The sequence below is a fragment of the Mustela nivalis genome (assembly GCF_964662115.1).
Source record: "Mustela nivalis genome assembly, chromosome: 2".
Classification (NCBI taxonomy): Eukaryota; Metazoa; Chordata; class Mammalia; order Carnivora; family Mustelidae; genus Mustela; species Mustela nivalis.
In genome coordinates this window covers 101,625,004-101,647,472 of record NC_139021.1, presented here as the reverse complement: position 1 = coordinate 101,647,472, position 22,469 = coordinate 101,625,004, and the positions used below count along the sequence as shown (strand labels likewise).

The 22,469-nt window shown below is 49.3% G+C and overlaps 2 protein-coding genes across 3 annotated transcripts in view; one reads left to right on the top strand and one right to left on the bottom strand.

Annotated features, from left to right (window-relative positions):
* Window positions 1-22,469, top strand: part of LOC309859736 (uncharacterized protein) — a 281,535-nt gene that overhangs the window by 160,020 nt on the left and 99,046 nt on the right. The window lies entirely within an intron of this gene.
* Window positions 1-22,469, bottom strand: part of LOC309859319 (uncharacterized protein) — a gene marked incomplete at its 5' end in the record, with an annotated part of 104,468 nt that overhangs the window by 41,129 nt on the left and 40,870 nt on the right. The gene's annotated exons all lie outside the window — the stretch shown is intronic.

Here is a 22,469-nt window from a genome sequence, read left to right as displayed (position 1 = left end):
ACCCTCTCAATTGTGCATGCTGAGATTTTTTTTTTTTTATGTGACCTTGATTTAAAAAGCCAGAAGAGTTTTGTGTCTCCCCCAAAGAAAGGCCAGCGTACCACTCTGGTGTAAAACGGGGTGTCTTCCTCTTTTGTTCTTGTTGACCGTTCACCCGCCTGTCCATCCAGCCAAGCTAGGGAGAGATCCACAGAATGGTCAGTCCACTGGTGGGGCTCGGCAGGAAGAGCTCAGGGAGTTTTGCTTGGGGTGGGCGTGCCCGGGAGTGTATGGCGTGGGTATGGACTGAGCAAGCTGCTGCTGCATCGAGAGAGGTCAGGGCAAGGAGCAGGAACGGAGGGAGAAATATTGACTCTGAACTTGAGCTAGAGGGAGTGGAATCGGGGTGACCTCTTCAAGCAGAAAGGGTAAACACTAAGAGACACGTTCCATACTGACAGGCAAGTTCCTCCAACCAGCGACTGTGTCATGGTCATTGTCAAGACCGTTTCTTGGCCGCTCCCACCTATCTCTCACCTCTTCTAGGAGATTGTTTTTCTGCAGAAGAACACTGTGTGGCAGGGTTGCATTCAATGCAAGCACAAGTACCCTAGAGGTTTCTATTTGTCCCTGAGTCATGCAGGGTCAGGAAAACCAAAGACCCAGGATTTCTACGTACTGAGATCTGACCATTCCAACAGAGTCCCCATCCGCAAAGTGCTGATTCTTCCCAGTCTTTCCTTTCCTGTGACATGTGGGTGTGTCCTTGGAGTCCGGGGGACCCAGTTTCCCAGGACCCAGCTCCCCCAGTCAAGATCCGACAAGTTCACGAGAGCTCGGAGGCCAGGCGAGAGAAGGGCACTCTCTAACCTGGCCATGTAGCAGATTGTCAGGAAGTCGGATCGGGCCCCGAGCTAATGATGAAGCTTTCCTGGCCATTGCCATTTGCCAGTGAGCCTTCCCTCTATGTGCATTCAAGATGGGAGCGTTTTTGTAAGGCTGGTGGTGATGTTTGGGTCGACTAAAGTAGCTTCTGATTCCTTTGTGTTTTGACCCTGTCTGAGAAACGTCCCGAGCTAGGACAGATGTGGGCCCCTGCCTTTCTCCCCGTCCCTGTCTGAGGAAAGGGAATCCTGAGCAACCCTCCAGGTGGAGCTGTGGTCAGCGAGAAATGTGGTGTCCTAGCGGGGTGTGTGCAGCGGGGATGAAGGAGGTTTGGCTTTGAAACTTTGACCCGTGCCCTCAAGTCCATTCAGTGGGAGATGTCTTCTGGTGAAACGCACGCAGTCCACACACCCAGATGCCTGGTCCCGTCGCTTCGACCCACGCGAAAGCGAGCCCCAACCCTCCGACGCACCAAGCACACCGCCCGAATGACCTACTGGTTTTCAGGGACTGTAGCACAGGGTCCTGGGTTTCTGCAGGACACTCCGTTTGTTCAGTCCGCCCCAGCCTCTGTTCCCGGGAGGAACTCAGAAGGGGGGAAGCTCTCCAGACCAAAGGAGGAGAGAAAACCCTACCTTGTTGAGTTAGATCTGTCCCCCTAAGGGGAGTGATGGGGGTATAAGCATATGGGGTGTATCCAGTCGCCTGCTCCTGCAGTTGGAGAAAGGGAAACCCAGTGAGGATCCCCGCACCCTGTGCACACCGTGTGCACACATCTCTGTGCCCTTGGTGTGTGTCGTAAGCAAGCTAGATGGGATGCGGTCATTGAGTCTATGATCCAGAGGAGGAGGAAATGACCTCCCGATAATGACCCCCTTGTCCTTGGCTCCGGCATGTTATGTCAAAATTCCCCCATCCATTTTCGTCAGCAACTCATTCCAAAGCCATTTCCCATAGACAGAACGACCTGGTGGAAAATGCTCACGACCATCCATTGCCTAAGCAATGGTGGTGCCGGTCTCAATCTGCTGTCCGTTAATGGTATAAACTCACGGCAGGCTCTCAGCACCAAGGACATGGTCTCTCCCCTCTGGCATGTCCATGCTCAGACACTTTCATGGAAAGAGAAATCAAACACTGGCTGTCCCTCAGAAGCACAAAATGACTTTAGCGAGGTGACCGAGTGGCTCAGACATTGAAGCTTCTGCCTTCAGCTCAGGACCTGATCCTAGGGTCCTGGGATGGAGGCCCACATTGGGCACCCTGCTCGAAAGGGGAGCCAGCTTCTTCCTCTCCCTCTGCTACTCCCCCTGCTTGCGCTCTCGTGCGCTCTCTGTCTATCTGTCTTTCTCTCCCCTTCTCTGTCTTTCTGTCTTTCAAATAAACGAAATCTTGAGGAACAATGAGTTTACCTGAGGGAGAGTCAGAGTTTCCTCCTCGGCCCTCAAAGTGGGTAGTAGCTCTTCCATCAGATCATCGTGGAGAGCTAGGAGGATACAGAGGCACTATGAGGACACTGGTGAGGCTGCTCAGGAAGTAGGCGGGGAGTTTGGATGGATGAGGACAGGAGGGGAGTGTGCGGGTGCGGGCGCGTAGGAGGTACGGGCCGCACTGCTGCCCGGCCTTGTCCTGGTGCAGAGGGGAAGGGACGGGAGAGGAGCAGGGAGGAAACGCGAAGAGGGTTCTTGTGTTTCTAGCTAAAGCGAGCCCGATCAAAGCCAAATAGCCAGTCCAGGACATGGGAAGCCTAAGCTGGCTTCTGTGTGAAGACCGAGTCCCATAACCTCTCCTGACTGAGGTGCCACTAAGGTGTCCCACGCTGCTGCTTTGGACATCAGCTCTGGGCCCAAGATCCCCACCTGCTGTGACTATATGCATCACGTCTGTGTAAGATCTTGCACAGCATAAAAAGCAGCCTTGCTTGCCAGGCTGCATTCAACCCTCAGGAAAGGAGCCTAGGAGTTTGCTTCACTCATCCTTTCTTTGTCTTCAGAAAATGCCATGTGCAACACTGGAGAGCACGGACATCTTAGCTTCCGTAAACAGCCGGCACCGTCGATGAGTGTGATAGATTCCTTCCACTGTTCTTGAGCTGTCCCGTGTGTGTGTTTTTGTTCCCCCTGAAGACCGTGGCTGTCCGAACCCTCCCAGGTGTTCTGACCAGTGGGACGTTGCTTACACAGAGGAGTCTGGGAGTGTGTGCTGATCAGCTGTAGGCCTGCTTTGCAGGAGATTTTCTCCGGGGATGTTGGGTCCAAAGCTTCCACCCAAGCTTCACCTTGATTTCCTATTGGCCAGTGGTGTTTGAGCGTGTGCTTAGAGAATTTGAACGTTCCTGAGGCTTAGGGAAATCTTATCAAGTACAGTCAGTTCCCTCCGTGATGCTTTTCTGCCATTGGTCGGTCGTGTGTATACACTGAGACCGGCTATGACCGATGTTGCCCTGTTTTGTCCTCCACGGGTCCACACGCTTTCCAGCCATGTGGGCTTGAGCACGAGGATGTGGCTTTTCTCTGTGCACTTGACTCCAGGGACCAGCCTGTAATCTTTAAGGTGGGCTTCTAAGCTTTCCCTGGCTTCTGTGTCCATGAAAGCCACTGTGTCATGTTGGGTCCTGTGGGGGACCATCATAGAATCTAGGTATTTGGCTGTGTTCACAGATGCTGTTGGCCCTTTGCTAGCTAGCACCCATGGTACAGCATATCCCCCTGGCTGAGGGACTAACACAGGTGGGTAGGCCAGAGCAACTTTCAGATTGGAACCTGAGCTCCAATCTTGGCTTTCCAAGTAGGAGGTCAAGGGTTTGGACCCTTCATCTCCGCACCATGCCCATCCCAGGAAATCAGAGGGAAACATCCTCCAGGTACAGCTGTGGGGAGTAGGGGAAGGAGTATGTAAAGTGTGCCAGGGTGATGAGAGTGTTTTGGAAGGGGGACACTGTGATTGTGATGGAAGTGTGAGAAAGATCAGCTGGGAAAGGCACACAATCGTGTTCCCAAGCATAACGCATGGGGACACACACACACACACACACACACACACACCCACGCACACACCCACGCACACAGGGCCTTCATCCCACGTGCACACAGATCACCCCTTCCCTATGTAGGAGTTCTTCCAGGCCCTGTTCGACGTGGTGACCGTGCCTCACCGGACAGTCTCGGTCAGTATCCCCCACCCCCCGTTCCTTGTTGGAACCCAGAATCAGGGGGCAGGCTTCTTTGTACTCTAGATTTCCTCCCAGAGCCCGATGCTCTTAAATACGTACAGCTGTCCTTGCTCCCAGCGTCTCCCTGCGATTGGGGAAAAGGAAACACAGTGAGGATCCCAGCATCCTGTCCTCTGTTGGGCCAGCTCTTTGGTTTGGGGAGGACTTCAGGCAGTTAATTGGATGAGGTCCCATGGTTGAGTCCATGTCCTCCCACCTGAGTTCAATCTCCGAAGTCCATTCTGATCCAGAGGCAGAAGGTTCTCTTTCAAGGAGAAACCTGTTCTGCTGAAGAAGGTGTTTGATCCCATGGAGTTTGTAACTGAGGCTGTCCTGTGTCCTCACCCTTTTTGGGTCCACTGTGTGTAAGAGGTCAGACCCAGCATTCCTCCACGAGGGGAGACTGCTGCCCCCTTCCCCTGGGAGGTAAAGTGCCAGATGTTCATCAAACTCCACTGATGGAAGAAATCAAGGAAGCACCATTTCTGTCTCTGAGAAATCAGAGAGGCGAGCTTACCTCAGGGAGAGTTGGGGGACCTTCCTTTGTCCAGCTCCTAGGAAGGTCCTTGGACTGGTTCTCCACAGGGTCTAGGAGAACAGAGAGGAGCTGTCAGGACATTGGCTGCGCTACTCAGGAATGACTTGGGGAGTTAAGTCTGCTGGATGTAGATGCGGGGCCAGAGGGAATGGACGTGAAGGGTGACCAAGCATGGCCTGACTTGCCAGTGGGCCAACAGTGGTGGACACAGTGGTGGACGCAGTGCACAGTGCTGTACACAGAAACACAGAGGAGGGGAGCAGGATGGAAAAGGGAAATGGGGCCTTGGCTTTCTAACGGAGGGGATGTCATCAGTGGGAACTCTCAGCGTCTGTCTGGGAAACACTCAAGGCACCCTGGGTTTCAGGGCGCAGTCCCCTGAGCCCTCCTGCCCACTGTGAAGCCAAGCCAGCTTGCCACTTCTTCAGGTGGTCATGGGGCCTGTTCAGCTGTCTCCCCTGCACCTCTGCTGTGTGACCCTATCGCTCCTCTGTCGTGCCTTGGAGTAGTGCGTTTTTCGGTGATGGAATCTAAGTACTGAGGACGGGTTGTATTTGTTAGTACGTGTCCGTTCAGTGACACTGCTGACATCTGTGATGCTTTGTAGACCGCACTGCCATCTACAGGGAGAACGTTGCCATCCTGTGTCATGGCACCTCTGTACCCGTGACGACATGACCGGCCCTCCCCGTTTCCTCCCTGCACCGTCCCTTCCACTTTCTGGGTCTACGAATGTCCCTACTGGAGTGTCCTCAAAGCCTGGGATCATGTAATGTACCTCTTTCCTTGTGTGCTTGCTTTCAAAATGCGTGTTAAGTTTCCAGGTTCCATCTATTTCGTAAAATATTGGAAACCTTAGTTTCTTCTTACGCCTGAAGTGCACTCTATGATGTGTATGGATGCCACTGAATGTGTTGTTTCCTCCCGTGATGGATTTGGGGGCAGTGCCTCTCTGGGGCTATTGGGAACCCAGCTGTGTGAGACATTAGTGCGCAGATTTCTGTCCGTTTCCAGAATGAGAAGACGTCACCGAATGCATTGGCCCCATTTGTAGAACGGTAACCACGTGGAATGTACTGGGTACTTGAGTTCCCCAAATGTGGTGAGGTCGTTCTGTTCCTTTGAAGATACGTAGCACACCCATGTAAGATGTGGCTAATGGGCGGAAGTGAAGGGGGGACATCGTGAAACCTCCTGTCGTATTCTGTTCCATTTTTCTGTTCAGCGTTCCTGGCAAAAAACATAGTCTCTTCCTTCCTACACATCTAAGAACCATGTTTCCTGGGGAGACCTATAGGGACCTGTGTGTTCCAGAAAGACCTAAGATCCATCCCTTCAGCTAGTAGACACTTTTTTCCTGTGCCCCTTGGATCCAGTTGGATTGAGGATCTCATCGTGACTTGTGGACTTAAAAGGGGACGGACGGACGGCATAGAGGGAAATGGCTACCAGTGAAATCAGAGGACAATGTGTCTCAGCAGTTTTAAAGGCTTCGGTTATGTATGTGCTAGTGAACGACAGAATGTGTCTCCAATCTACGTAATGAGTCAATCCCCAACGTACCTTCCTTGGTGTCCTTGATGATGTACACCTCATCATGGAAGGAGAACCGGACTCTCTTCTTGGGTCCTCGTGGAGGGAGGGGCGTGGGTGGGGGCGTCTCCACATCATCGAGGAAACACTCCCCACAGAACTCTGGGAGACGCACAGAAATAGAGAACAGTGTCGGCACCTTGTCGTCAGGAGCCCACAGGGGGATTGGAAGTCCTTTCCTTCTAGTCCATCCGTCTCTTGCCCCTACTCGCCAGCTGCCCAGCAGGCATTCCTCCCTCCAGGTGGGACTTAGGAAGGGGTCACCATGTGCTGTGCTCTGAATTCCGCCCCCTCCCACACCCAGAGGTTCCGTGGGCAACGGCTTGTATAGAGCAGAGACAGGACAGAAAAGCACGCAACAGAGCGCCGTGAGCACACGTGATAGCCTCGGTCACATCCGCTGAGCAGCCACACCTACCCGAGAGTGTTCCCCAGAACCCTCTGTGCCCTGTTTCCCTGCCCTCCGGCCTAGACGTTAGTGTGCCACCACGGTGTCCCAAGGGATTGAGTCCAAGGAGTGCCTGGGACCTAGGGGAGGACTGGATGCTTCCCAGCCGCTCGGCAGGTGTTGAGGAACGGACCGCCTAGGGACTCAGCTAGACAGCTGGCTGTGGGTAAAGCCACAGTGGAGGACAGTGGAGGGCCCTGAAATATAGGGTGCCGAAGGGACCGTCCAGAGTTGCCACCCTGATGAAGGATGGATCTGGGACAGGAAAGTCGTCGTTTCCCTGTGGCCGGAGATCCCCGAGCCCCTGACACCAACCCACGGCCCCTGCTAAAAGGTCCTGAAGCCCTGAACCAAGAGCTGCCCTCACAGTCTCAAATCCCTCTGTGCCAGTGTTTCTGTAGGGGAGAGAGAGGGCCACGAGACCAGCCTCAGTCCTCACTCACCTCTGTGTTTGGTGCCCTGACATCAACTAAGTGGTGGTTTCTGCCCAGTGGGTCCCTAGTGAAGGACCAGGAATGGGTAGCTTGAGCCACGTTCCCTCACCTCTCTGCAAGGTCAGCCCAGTCGCCCAAGGCCGTCCTGAAGGCCAGTTGAAGCCCAGGCTCCTGGGGTTCTGCTTGGCTCCCAAGCTGATTCAAACTCCCAACGGTCGCATAGGACCTGGCCGAGAACTTGCTTGCCTTGATCTCGCCAGTCCCGAGGAGCCGTCGATGGGACAAACGGACATGTAGGTGGCCATGAGGGCTGGGAGTGGTTGGTTTCAGGAAGGAGACGGATGATGCTGAGTGGCCCGCTCTTGCCGTGCGGACTGCTCTGAGGAGGCTGGATGGAAGTGAGGCTACCCTGGCTGGCGTGAGTCCCTCCCTGCTCTCTCATTCTTTGCCAGCATCCCCTGTCTACTCTCAGGTCTCTTGATCCCCTCTGGAGACTGTAGGTTTAGCAGACAGTCTCCTGTCTCCCTCCCTAGGCCGGGCCTGGAGAACCCAGCCCAGCAGTACCTTTGAGAGCAGCAGACAGTCCACTGTGCAGCTGCCGTGTGTTCTGTCCACCCACCCGGTGGCACAGCCCGTTCCCGTGCACTCCCAGGCATCAAGCAGACGGCCCGGGAAACCCTGCACATCAACCCATGAGACCACCCCGCTATCCTCCAGTGTCTCTCCTTCTACAAACAGCTGCATTTCGACCTCTGACCTTTCCTCTCCGATTTTGTCCTGTCCATCGGGAAGAGGAGACCAGCAATTCGTTCCCCTCAAATGTGGTGCCTGGGTAGCACCAAGATTCTCCTGATGCAGGGACAGCAGTGTGGCGTGTGACCTGTGTGTTGTCCCTGTAGGACTGTGTCCGAAATGGGCATTCAGAAAGAGTATGGTTTTCTGAACATCGAAGCGCTTTAAGGAAGGCAGCTTCCCCACGAAATCCCAATGGAATCACCCAGACAAACGAACAAACACAGGCATCCAACCGCGAGGGGGAATCAGAGGGTGGAGAGGAAAAGCCAAAGAGAAGAAGCCGATCTCTGTGAAAGGGAGGCAGCCAGCTCCAGAGAAGAGAATTGAGAAAATCGATAGGCACCTACCTATACAACAGCAGTTAAGGTTCCCCATCGTGGGGACTGTTAGTCCTGTTCACCCAACCGCCAGGGGCTCGGCTCACAGAGTGACAGTTGAAATGGAACGTTGGATGCGTGTCATCAGGTCACCGTGGCGATGGCTCATGACAGAACTCTGAGGGTGTCATGGAGGGAAGGGGGTGGGGGAGGGGTCGATGGATGATGGGCAATTAAGGCACTTGTTGTGGTCAGCTCTGAGTGGTGGAGAGAAGTGATGAGTCCCTGAGTTGTGCTGCAGAATGCAATAATGCGCTGTATGTTAACTACCTGCATTTTTGGACATTAGAAAAAGGATACTCCTGAGGGCACCTAGGAGACTGAAATGTTCATTTTCCTATCTGCTACTCTGGAAAACTCCTATTTATACGAGATTGTTTCACAAAGTCTCTCCAGGAGTTCTTGGGTGGCCCAGTGGGTTAAATATTGGCCATCGGCTCAGGTCCTGCTCTTGGAGTCCGGGATCAATCCTAGCATCAGGCTCCCTGCTCATATGGCTCATATGTATAGACGAGAATGAGTTAGGAGTAGGTTAACTAAGTTTCTTAGGCATTAATGCTGCAATCAAGGTGTTGCTTGGGACTCCTTATCTAAGGCTTGGTTGGGTTCCCATCTGTACATATGTGGCAGAATTTATTTCTGGACAGCCGTAGGAGTCACAGTAGCTTGTTTCTTCTTTGAGGTCAGAAGAAGGGTCTCTGATATCTTACGTTCCTTAAAAGACTCACATGTGGGACGCCTGGGTGGCTCAGTTGGTTAAGTGTCTGCCTTTGGCTCAGGTCATAATCCCGGGGTCCTGAGATCAAGTCCCATGTTGGGCTCCTTGCCCCTCACCCTGCTCGTGTGCTCATGCGCTCTCTTTCTCTCTCTCTCTCTCTCTCTCTCTCTCTCTCAAATAAATAAATAAAATATTTAAGATAAATTAATAAAAGACTCACATGATTAGGTCAGGCCCACCCAAGTAAATCTTCCTTTTAGACCAAAGTCAACTGATTAAAGGATCTCATTTATACTTGCAAAATCTGTTTTGCCGTAGAATGTATCACAATCACAGGGACTTAAGTCTCTTCCATTTAAGAGGAGTTTATGTCACGTTGTTGGATCCATTGGAGGTCATCATCTTAGATTCTGCCTATATAATTAGTGTGAGTTTATCCATTCTGTTTTCCAAGGTAGTTTTGGTTATTCTTGGCCATTCAAGTTTCTATGTAAGTCTGAGAGTAAAGTTATCAGTTTCCACAAAAATATCTGCTAAGATTTTAGTGCTGATTGTCTTGAATCTATAGGCCAATTTGTGGAGAAATGAGATATTTTTGTACTATTAAGTTGTCCAAGCCATGAATATAGTGTATTCATTTACTTAGGTATTCTTTGTTTTTTGTTTTCTCAATAATACCTTATACATTTCTGGAAAATAGTCTTGTTTTTCCTAGTAACCAATTTTTAGTGTATGACATGAACATTGATTAGCTGTTTGTTTTGATAACCTGGGAATGATATGTCTCTGTTTCTTCTTGCTATATTTCCCACAGTGGTCATTTTATAAATGGGTGGTATAAAAGCTATGAACAAGACAGTCAGTTCAGTTATGGGAAGAAAATACTTGGGTATCTCCCTAGATTTATTGTAATCCACAAAAAGAAGAATGAAGAAATCTATTATACAGTGAAATGGGTATACACACTAATGTGCTGTAATTATGTAATAAGATAAATACAGCTACATTGGCAATCGTTACAGTATATAAGCCTATCAGAGTTATACAATGTTACATGCCAAATATATTCATCTGAAAAAAGAAAAGTGACTTAGGAAAAATAACAATAATGGAATTTAATATATAAATTGACATTGTAAGTTTACTGTTTAAAAAAAGGGTTTCCTTAAAAAAGAAAAGAAAAGAAAAGAAAGAAAGAAAGAAAGAAAGAAAGAAAGAAAAGGGTTTCCTAGATGGAACAGTAACCAAACATTTTGGGCACCCCATCCTACAGGAGTTATGTTCAGAATTATTAAATAGCATTTTCCCTGAAGACGACTATAGCTCTTTATGTGAACATAGTCCCAGCAGTCCTTTTTGTGTGTTCACTGACTCCTTTAAATACATTTTAAAAAGATTTCTATTCCTTTGACAGAGAGAGAGAACACACACATTCAGGGGGAGAGCGAAAAGCAGACTCCTCACTGAGCAGGGAGCCTGACATGGGGCTCGATCCCAGGACCCTGACATCATGACTGGAGCCAAAGGCAAACACTTAACTCCATATTTTAGAAGTGTGCATGGTTATGCTCTTGGCCCAGGTTCATGAATGATACTCTGTTATCAGTGAAATTCACCCTAATAGCAGGAATAGAACTTTTCTCCCCTCTGTAATCTCACTCTACTTTGCACCTGTTTTACTGTAGTAGGATTTCATGCTACATGGCAATTGGATGCTTCATGCTTGTGTCTGTCAGATTATATGCTCCTTGAGAACAGTGACATGGTTTCATTGGTTTTCAGATTCTCAAGGTAGCAGAGTTCTTTATGGCATGTAGGCACATGATGGGATGCCGGTAACTTATCACACTGGTGAGGAATGTCTGCCGTGCTTTCTCCTCCAACCAAGTACAAAGGTAGGCACGCCAGAACACATTTTCTAATTGTGAATAGTGAACTCCGTAACAGTTCTTTGACAGCTTTTCCATGTCTTCCCATTGTGATTACTTAAATTTGAACACAAATGTGCTGTTTCAGGGATCCTTATCATTTGGGGATGTGACTGTGGGCTTTACCCAGGAGGAGTGGCAGCATCTGGACCCTGCTCAGAGGACCCTGTACAGGGAGGTGATGCTGGAGAACTATAGCCACCTTGTCTCAGTGGGTAAGGATTGTTTCCCATGCAGACTCCTAGTATGCACTTTCATTCTTGGTTTGACACCTGTAGAAGCTTTGTTGAGTTTAATGATATTTAGGTTTGAGATATCAAGTATTAAGCAGAAGGATTGTTGAATGACTGTAAAGAATGAAGTGTTGTAATTGGCCCCTGAGGCTTCGTCTTCTGTCTTCTTCAAGGGCCCTGAAGCCCATGAACTTCGCCGAATTCCCATGTCATTTCCCAATTACAGGGTGTCGCATCCCTAAACCAGAAGTGATCCTGACGTTGGAGCAAGGAGAGCAGCCATGGATGCTAGAGGAAGAGTCCCCAAGTCAGAGCTACCCAGGTGAGTCAGTATGTATTAAACAGATGGACACTAGGTGACATGGTATGAATTGTTTTTATTCTCAGGTACTTGCTTATATGTTCGTTTTCACATTTAACAAATACTGAGTACCTGCTGTGCCTCACTCAAGTTTTAGGTGCTGAAACACATGATCAAACTGAATTTGTTCCTGACCTCATGGAGCTTACATTCTGATAGGGAAAGAAAAGAAATAAACACACATACACATACTATACACATAATATGTCATAATATACCTAATACGTACACACATACACATACTATATACATAGTATGTCAACAAAATAGCAAGGAAGTTATTAATTGAAATAATGAAATGTAATACTTGAGAAAAGGAAGGCATTCGGGAAGGCATTTGGATGATATCAACTTGAATGAAATGATTATAAAATGCACAGGTTTACATGGGAATAAGCATTTGGTTGTATGAGCAGAGGTGATATAGGGAAGACCCCAGGTTGGAGATACTTACTTGGAAATTATCAACTTATGGTAGTATTTAAAGTTCTTATAAAATTAGTATTTGAAGCTAAGGGATCAGGTAACCACCTCTCAGAAGTAAGAATGAACACATTGGAGAGGTCTGAATGAAAGCTGTCCCCTGGGACACTAATGTTTAGAAGTCATGAAAATGAGAGGACTCAGCGAAGAAGAGAGAAGGAACAGTCTGGAGATAAGGTGAAAACAGAGAATATGGTGTCCTGTAGCTGAGTTAAGATGGTTTTCAAAGGCAAAATGAACTTCTTGAAGAAGAATGTATCAAGTCAGCATTTTCTGCCTTTGTCTGCAAATCATCCAGAAGCACGAAGGGAAGTGAGCAAGGCAAGCTTCATTCTATGACATTAGTGGATATCTGAAATCCCAAATCAGAACAAGTGTACCTGCATCAGAGCTGATGATGGATCAAGGAACGTGTGTATGTTAGCAGGTGGGTAGAAAACAAAAGCATTTCTGATGCGCACGGGGTCTGGCAGTGCGCTTTTCATGAACAGAGCACATCCACACCTAAAACTTCCATGAACAACGGTGCCATGAACTAGATAGCTGAGCTCCCTTGGAGACAGTTTCATTCTGCCAAGGAGACGTACTGAAGTGTAGAAGCACAAACCACACTTTTCAGTAGCCCTCTGTTTCCATGATGGTGCAAGAGAGACTGTCCATGAGGGAAAACCACCTCATAGACACTAAATGTGCAGAAATAATCTTACATGCCATCTTAGCAGGTACTCCTCTGACATAGAATTTGATGCAAAAACATACTTGGCAACGGTTGATCGGGATTTGCAGACCTTCTACAAAAGTGAGGGAAGCAAGGGGGACGGTAAGGCTGGTTAGGAGGAGGGGAATGCTCAGGGGGGTGATTACCTCGTTGACTGTAGCTTTGTAATTAGCACATCTGATTGCTCAGACTAGCAGGATATGTTCCGAGTCTCAGTGTGAACCGCTGTGTGCCAGAGCAGCTGGTCAGAAAGGTGGAAGGGGAAAGGATGTTCTCTTTTGTCTTGTTCCTCTCTCTCAGATGAAACTGTTCTGTAGAGTTTTAACTACCTTTCTTTCCTGGATTGCATCAGACAGTTGGTCTAGGCAGATGCTGGGGAAGTCGGAGCCTCCATGGGCCCAGTTCGGCCTCTGGGCCTGTTTCTGTGCAATGAGCCCAACACTTGGTTTTCCTCAGTTTGGAGCTGCAGTCAGTGATTGACTCTGTGATGACCAAGAGAGCAAGCTGTTGTGGAGGCTGTTCCAACGAGGAAGGAAGGCACATCCTGGTTGATCTGTAAACTGAGACCAACACATGTGCAGAACACTTGCTCATAATGAGTTACCCCTCTAGCCCAAGGGATGACTCTGTTCCATCTCCCAAGTAAACCTTTTGCAGTGTGGTCTTCCTTGAAAAGCTCACATCCTTTTAGCCCAAGTAATGGAAAGGGAACCAGCACAAATGCATGCAAAACGATTATAAGAAAAAAGGGGTGAAAAGTATTGGGAAGAAAGCTAGTTGGTGATAGAATTGTCATCTGATCAAAGTAGTCATAAAGTAGGTAAATTATGTGACCAAGTATTAAATCATGAGTTTCCAAAGGGTGAACTAATTGGATTAATTATCTCTGTGGTACAGGTATTTAAGAAAGATATTAATAAGGGAATAGCAAACACATGGCAGGGTGTCAAATTGAGAAAAGAGAACAGAAAATATAATTACAGTAAAGAAAGCAAATTGGAAGAACCCCAAGGATGAATACATACTGGCAAAAATCTGTTCAGGGCCCGCCCGGGTGGTTCAGTCATTAAGTGTCTGCCTTCGGCTCAGGTCATGATACCAGGGTCCTGGGTTCGAGCCCCTCATTGGGCTCCCTGCTTGGCAGGAGGCCTGCTTCTCCCTCTCCAATTCCCCCTGCTTGTGTTCCTTCTCTCGCTGTGCCTCTCTCTCTCTCTCAAATGAATAATTAAAATCTTTAAAAAAATTTGTTCAGAAAGAAAGGATAGATGTAAGCAAGAAGAAAATGAAATAAAATTAGAAGATTACATTAAAAAGAGAGTTCACATACATACCATAAATAGAATTCCTTCCCAAAAACAGAAAGGAAAAGAAATAGAACAAATGTTTAAAATATTTCAAGAATACTTTTTGTGGGGGGAGATATTTGTGATTGAATCGGTGTAAAAGAGCCAGTCCTTAGCAACATTAGGATATATTCTGATAAAGGGACTAGATTTCAAAAACAGTTATTTTTGACAACCGGCCAATATAAGAGAAAGTCCAAATAGCCTCAGACTTTTCCATAGTAAAATCTGTAGCTCAGAGTCAGCAAGAGCAGTTTCTACAAAATCCTCAAGGTGTCACATTGAGAGTATTACACCCAGTTAAGAAGATACTCTTCAACAAAGACAGCAAGTCTTTTCTGAATGGACAAGAACTCTAGGATCTTTGTTCCTGGAAGGCTCTGTTAGAGAATGAGTACCAGGTAACCAGGGAGTGACATAAAGAAGCATGGTAAAACGGCTGGTAGTAGACTCTGACTTTAACTGAAGAACTAATTTTATTTTGTTCTTTAGTTTTTTTTTTTTTTCCCCCTTAAAGTCTTACCTGTTTGAGAAAGAGAGAGAGTGAACATGGTAGGGAGACAGAGAAACAAGCCGACTCTGTGTTGATATTGAAGCCCGACGAGGGACTCTACCCCCAACCCCGAGATCACGACCAGAGCTGAATCCAAGAGTCAGTCAGCCGACTGTGCCACCCTGACCCCCCTCCCCCCACAAAGAACTGAGAACAAATGTGGGAACTAGGTGACAGATTGTATGAGTTGCAAATCTAGGCAACACAGAAAGGGTATGTATCTATATAGATGAGAGGAGGCTAACAACAAACGGAGAGGAGAGAAGGTATACAAATACGGTGACTTCTTTTATAACATGATGTGTGTTTTCCTAAAAAAGGATCACTGCTCCATATAAAATAGTGTACTGAAAATCACAGGGCTAACGGAAAAATGGGTTTGGGGATAAAATTCCTAAGAGCTTTGTCAGTGACACAGTGAGAAGCAGTGTTGAACTCTGTAGCTATAATTTTGTGTTTACTTCTCCTTTCAGTTCTATTGGTTTTCGCGTTATCAATTTTAAGAATTATTAAGTGTATAAATACTCGGATATTTATGTCCTCTCGAGCCCTTGACCCCTTTATGATGATGTCTCTATTCCTGGTAGAACTTTTTTATTCTGAAGCCTACTTTAAAATTACTACTGCTAGCCCACAAATTCTTGCTAAGCCACTTACTGGCTTAGACGAGTCACTTAATCTCTATGAGCCTTTGTTTCCTCGTTGTAAATTTGGATAATAAGACCTTTGTCACAATATTTGTGAGCATCAGAAGAGGCAAGATATAAATACACAGGGCTTTGCTAAAATAGGTATCTGGGAAGTTTGTAGTTTTTTTAAGATTTTATTTATTTTATTTATTTGACAGATAGAGATCACAAGTAGGCAGAGAGGCAGGCAGAGAGAGAGGAGGAAACAGGCTCCCTGCTGAGCAGAGAGCCCGATGCGGGTTCGATCCCAGGACCCTAGCCAAAGGCAGAGGCTTTAACCCACTGAGCCACCCAGGCACCCCTGGGAAATTGATACTTTTAACCAGCATTAAACTAATGCCCTTCTAAAAGCTCAGGATATACGTCAATGAACAAGAAAGTCAAGGACTCTCCCTTTGCTGGGCTTACATTCAGGAGGGAGGTGTAGAGATAAGGACCACAGAGGAAGAAAGGATGCAAATAAATTAATCCTATAATTTCAGGTCATGCTAAATGCTGTGAAGGGTTTTAAAGACCAGAAGATGAGATGATAGTGATAGAGGGTATTGGGGATAAGCAGACTGTTTCAGCCAAGTGGCCAGGGGTAGTCTCTTCAGGATTGTATCTGGAAAGGACCTAAATTATATGGAAAGTCTTGACAGCAAAGATCTGTGAGGAGAGCATTGCTGAGAGAGGCAGGAACGTCCTGGTCAGGAGCACCTGGACTCATTCAGTCAATAGCAAGATGGCTAGTGTGTTTCTATCACGACAAACACAGTGAGCAATGGCATGAAATAAAGTTGGAGACACCAGCATAAACTTGATCTTGAAGTTCTAGGCCATGCTGCAATTTTGAATGTCCTTAAAAACAAATGGGGGTCCATTGCAGGTTTTGTAGTGAGAGAGACTATAATAGAACCAAAGGGAAAAAATGCACACAGTGTGAACTCTGCCATAGCCACGACCCTGAAGTGGAAGGGTGTTGTGGAAGTGGAAGGTGGTCAGTCGTTGTTGGTTTTTTTTTTTTTTTTTTTTTTCTTGTTGAGTACCAGGGCGCATGAGAGGCATGTCTTAGCAAGGAAAGACCAGAGGCCCTTTTCAGCCTCATGGAACTCCTGGCAGGCAATTCGCCAAGCATGCTTTAGGGGAAGGCCTTCCAGCAGCAATGCTAAGACTTTGACAGATGGCGGGGCCCTGTGGTTTTGGCCTCCTTGAACCTGCACTCCCTGCTGGGACGGAGGGGCCTGCTTCCATCATGGGTGACTCTGTCTCTCCCCACGTGCAGGTCCTGAGACCTCGACTGAATGCTCTCCTTGTTTCTACAGGTGGCGCTTCGAGGCTCAGGGGACGTGGCCTGCTGGGCAGCATCCAGATCGTCTGGCCTCTGTCTCTTCAGTGCAGATGGAAGTGCAGCACGTCCAGGATTGTGACCGCTGTCGTCTCGCTGGTGCACGTGCATCGCAGTGATAAGTTGTCTTGGTTCTGAACCTCCCACCTGGGTTGAGGTTCAGGCCTTGACTTGGGTGTCTTTCTTGCCGGCTTCTGTCTTTCTTCCGGAGGCAAAGAGAGCCTCTTCTTGTCGATTTACCCTTAACCAGAATGTCCAGAGTTGGCTGCTTGGGGAAGATGACTTAGTGGCACATGTGGAGAAGGTTCTGCAAGTCCCTGCCCCACACAAGACTTCTGAACTCCAGGTTGCCCCTTTTAGCAGAGTCCTGAGTTATTGCTGCCTGATCTTATAAATAGACATTCTCTTGATGATCAACTTTCTGCCCACACTTGCTTTATTGGGCCATTCATCTAGAGCAAAGAATCCCGGGCATCTTTACAAATGGCTGTCTTAGTGGACTGCCGCACACATTCTTTCTCTCTCTCTTTCTCACTCACTCTCTCCTGTGTGTGTTTTTTTTTTTTTTTTTTTTTTTTTTTTTTTTTTTTTTTTGCGGGTTGTGTGTGTTGCAGGGGATGAGAACGACCCTTCAGCAGGCTCCACATTCCTTCCATAGCCTGACACGGGGCTCAGTCCCATAACCCTGACATCATAACCTGAGCCAAAGCCAAAAGCTGGTCCCTTAACTGAAAGAACCTCGCAGGCATTCCTAGACAGGCTTTGTCTTTATGGAAGGGACCGTAAGAACGCCATCCTGTTCTAAAATCTACCGAATCGGGGAGTATTTCCACATCTGCAGTGGTTGTATACCCTCTCAGGCCCAGAGATATGTAGCTCTTCTTGGTGGTGGAGAAAAACCTTTGGCTTCCATGTTCTCATAGACAGGGAGGAAGCCCTCACTGCCTGATGCTGAACTGTGGAGGTTTTGGTGCCCTGTCTTCCAGAAGAGCATCTTTGTAAAAGATGAAATTAATTTGCCAGCCCCCGGGTGGCGCAGTTGGGTAAGCATCTGCCCTTGGCTGAGGTCAGGATCCCTGGATCCTGGGGGATCAAGCCCTGTATTGGGCACCCTTCTCCCTCTTCTCTGCTGCCAGACCCCAGCTGTTCTTGCTCCCTCGCTAGCTCTGTCGATCTCCAATAAGTGAAGTGAAGTAAATAGATATATTTCTAAGCACGCAATTAATTTGTAAATCCTTTGCGCTTTGTGAGGACAATATTAGTAGAATTAAGGACACATGAGAGGTAGATCACAAACCATGTGTTTTTTGAATCTTGTGGCCATTCATCCTTGTGATCTATATGCATCGATAGGTTCATGTTTTTGTGAACATACTTCTATCACCTTGTGTTCTGAGACTCTGAGTTCCCCCTCGACTTGATGTTCTCATGGATCCCAGGCAGTGTTACTTCCCGTGATCCCACTTCCTACCAAGAGACAGTACCTGTGTCTGTTGTGAGAGCTCCTGAAGGAGAAGTCCCCTGTTCTTACTTGGCACAGTGTGCACGGTTGTTAGACCCGCCTGTTTGGTGAGACTGGCCTTTATGGAAGTACTCCTGGATCAGAGCAGATGTGCTTGATTTCTAGCTATTGGTTACTGGACTAACGCATTCCGCATCCCTCAGAACGGGGCCCCGCTGTCTGTGTTTGCAGTGTCTGAGTTTGTATCTCAGAGTCACCCCGAGGAATTCCTTGGGAGGTAGTTGCCCAGTGATTCTCTGATGGGAGTGTCCGGGGAAGAAATTCCCCTCGTTGCGTTGGGATCAGTGATCCCTCGGTGTGAGGGTGTCATTGCTGGCTAGGGAAGAAGGGATAGCTGAGCCCATTCCTTTGCTCATCTGACCGGGAGGATTTTCCTGTGTGCGAATCCTGCCAGGTCCTTCCTGTGTTGGCTCCGTGAGGAATGGGATTCCCATATGGGATGTCCTCGCATTCAGCCACAGCGATGATGCAGGGGGTCCCAGGGGTGCCTGCACCTTCGCTCCCATGTGAGGGATGAAGCACACTCTGAGATGGTAGCGGGAGCCTCAGGCCTGAGCCCCACCTGAAGCTTCTCCCACCAGGATACCGCGCTAGTGGCTCTCCCTGTGTGAGTTCTCTGGTGTTGGGAAAGGGCCCACTTCTGGCTGAAGGCTCTGCCTCAGTGACGGGAGACAAGGGTTTGTACTGTGTGATTTCTGTGGCGGTGAGCAAGGTGGGCGCTCTGGGTACAGGTGGGGCCCCAGTGATGACAGACACAGGTTTCTCTGCTCTGAGTTGTCCGGTGTCTCCAAATGTGAGAGCTGTATCGAACGGCTCTTCCACGTTGACCGCATTTGTCGGGGTTGCCGCCGGTGTGGATCCTCGGGTGCTGGCTAAGGGTGTGGCTGGCCTAAATGCTTTTCCCTGAAGATGACATTCAATTGGTTTCTGTCTGTGGGAATGTGCCCATGGCCTCGAAGAGATGTATGTTGCTGTGAGCTCTTGTGCAGCAATCCCAGCACATGGCTTCTACCCCGTGTGAGGTCCTGGTCATGAAGAAGAGCAGAGCTCTCTGAAACAAGGGTCCCTCACCTTCTTTCCATTGCTGAGGGGCGTCTCCAGTGGCCTTACTGTGTACAGAGGTGAGCACTGCCCTGGAGTTGTTCCCCCCATGTGTATCATGTCTCCGTTGCTCGGAAGGGTGAGGTCTCTCGTGTCTCCCGAGGTTAGAGCCCCGACTAAAGGCTCTCCCACACTGGGTAGATGGGTGTGCTGCGATCCAGGATGAACGATCTCTGATGTCCCTGGCACCAGAGACCCATGGCTGAAGGCTCTTCCACATTGTCAGCAAATACAGTCCTGGATCACTCAGCACTAGACACCAACCAGGAGCGAGAGAGGAGGCCTGCTCTCCCGCGTATTGCTCGGGCATCAGTGGCTGGCCTGACAGGGACATTGATCAAGGGAAGACGTTCCCGGGCTCACACCCACCCACCAAGCGCTGCTGGAGGTCTTTGGGCCCGAAGAGATTAAGGTGAAGCCCCAGTTCCTAGAATAAATGGGGATCGGATTCCGTGCAGCACTGATCTAAAGCATACAATGTGATGCTCTCGGGACAGAGGAGCTGCTAGAATAGATAAGGGAACCATAAAGGAACACAGCGAGCCACGACGTTTCTGAATATGAAGAAGTCGGTGGTGGGTCTCTAGAAGCTGACCTTCCAATACCTTGGATGACTCCCCTGAGCCAACTGGAGTGTGCTGGCACCTGGGAGCGGAAGAGAAATGCCCAAGGAAATGCGCTCATGTTGGCATCACGATGCTTCCCACGAGGACCGCCCAGGAAAAGCATCCTCTTCTGAAACAGTGAACAGAGTGAAAAGGCAGCCCACAGATTGGAGACACCCTTGGCAATCCTTATTTCAGAAAAGGTGTGTTCACTGACAAAAAGGAAGAACAACAAAGAAAACCAACCAAACAAAAGAAGACCGGGATTTCACCAAATGAAAGAATCGAGAAAAAGACTGGAATAGTCTGTGCTGCAAAGGGAACGAATGACTCGGCCAGTCAGACAGACTTCGTACGAAAAGATGCTCAACGTAAGGCATCGTGAGGGCAATGCGAATCCAAAGGATGCTGAGCTGTGGCATTGTCAGTTAGGGTGGCGAGGACCCAAACCAGGAATTCAAACCCAGGACCCATGTTGGAAGGAGGCAGAAAATTAGAGTCTTTGTATGCAATTCATGGAATGCAGACTGGTGCAACTACCCTGGAAATGCCCGTTGAGTGTCCTCGGAGGGCAGCGAAAGGTACTCCCGTGGATCCCGCGCATGCGAGTGAGAAAGAGAGATGTTTGAAAATCAGATTCTGTTCCAATACATGTTTCTCATGAGAGAAAGTCTTGTTGTCTGCCAAAGAAGCCTGAAACCCTGATTTGGCTCTGTTTCCATTCCCAGGCACTGAACCCCCTTGAGTTGTCTCTTGGCCCAAACCTTCCGAATCTAACAAGGCACTCTTGCATGGACAGATGGCCAGCGAAATGGGTGATGATTGTTTTGTCACACCTGTTGAGGTTTGAGGTTCTCTTTGGCCACGTTGCGATGCACAGAGCACCCTTCGTTCCTGCATGGAGGGGGCCCAGGTGCCCCCAGTGATGCTCAGTCCCTGAAGACCACCTCATTCCCCCTTGGATAGGACACCTTTTGGACCCACCTCCAAGATCCCCAGCAAGGACCAGTGGTGGGTGTGGGATTTCCCTGGGAGAAGGCCAGTTGCATTCTTAGACACAGTATCTGCAGGGAAATGGTAGATCTCCATGGAGAAACACGGAGTGAATTGGCCCCATCTGTTCCCTGGCCACTACCCCTTTGTGCGGGTCATCCCCGAACGGGCTGTTGTACGCGGCTGCCCCGGAAGCCACCTGCAGAAGGGAGGAAGTGTGTCCCCGCACTCAGTGTTTCCGATGAGGTTGGGAAGACGCATCGTGGGGCCTCTGATGCAGAGATGTGTGTGTGTGAGTGCAGTGTCAAGAGGGAGGTGCTGTGACCATTCTTGCCCGAGACCTAGCTGGGCGGGAGAGCACCATGGACACTGACTCAGTAACAGGGATTGGAAAAGACACACTTGTGTCTTTGGGGCACAGTCTAGCCCTTCCTAGTTAGCGACGGGATTTGTTTTCTGGGGGAATTGATGTGTATTTGCAAGGAAAGAACACCTCTTTCAATTGTAGGTGTTGAAGAGTTTTCCCATGAATGGACGTTCATGACCAGTCCCTCCAGGCAGCCAGGGCCCTCCCTCCAAGATCAGCAGCTCCTGGTCGACAGCGCCCAACCACCACAGGGAGTTGCAGGGATCAGGTGGAGGTTCCCCGTGGGATGTTCTCAGGACTTCCTAGTGCCTGCAGGGACTGGGATCTTCTTCTCCTCTCCTCTTTGTGGTCCGAGGCTAGGGCAGCACCCCGGGTTTTGTGCTGTTTGCTGAGGTACCCACAACAGGGACGGGGCAACGAGAGAAAAGGTGTGTCCATGTTCACCGGCCCCTTTTCCTGCCCGACTCACCCTGTTCCCGAGTCCTCCTCCTCTTCTGCTTCCCTTGTCGTTTGCGCCACGTCCACCAAAGGAAAGTTTCTTGAGAGCTGAGAGCAAGAGCAGAAGTGGGCATGAGCACAGACTCCCCGGCATCAGAGAACCAAGTGGGGACACCCAGGCCCAGCCTCCCTTCCCGAGGCCCCTCCAGCCGGGTGAGCCGTGCCCTGCCGACTCCCAGCCCTCCTCCCTGCTCTGCTGTCCGGGGCTGCTTCCCAGAGTCCGCGGTGAGGGGTCAGGGTGATGGGAGGAAAGGGGTGAGGAGGGCTTCCCAGGGATTTCATGCAGCAGTTCCCATGCAGAGCCCGAGTGCCTGCCAGAGACGAGGGCCTCCGGGGTTGGCGTCGTCAAAGCAGGGAAAGGGGAAGAGCTGGGCGGAGGCACTTAGGGACAGAGGAGAGAGGAAGCCCAAGAGATGGAGGTGGAAGTGAATTACAGGCACAGGGTGGCTCCTTCCATCGGAATCGTCTTCTGTGGAATCCTTCTTCGGGTTAGGGAGCAGCAAGGGTGCTGGGGTTGGCCCTGAGAGAGAACAAAGGGGAGTTAGTGCAGGTGACGACCCACGGCCTGCTGCTCTGGGGATGCTGGGCTCTGCCCTCAGTGGGGTGCGTCCCTAGCTCCGAGTCCTCCCTGGCCTTGGTCGTTTGATCTCCGCAGGGTACAGGGGGGTCTCTGGTTGCCCACCTGCTCTTCCCACCTCCGATTCTCTCCAAGACCCGGAAGCCTGGCTGTGTGATCCTTTCCCCCCTGGAGGCGGCCACTGTCCATAAGA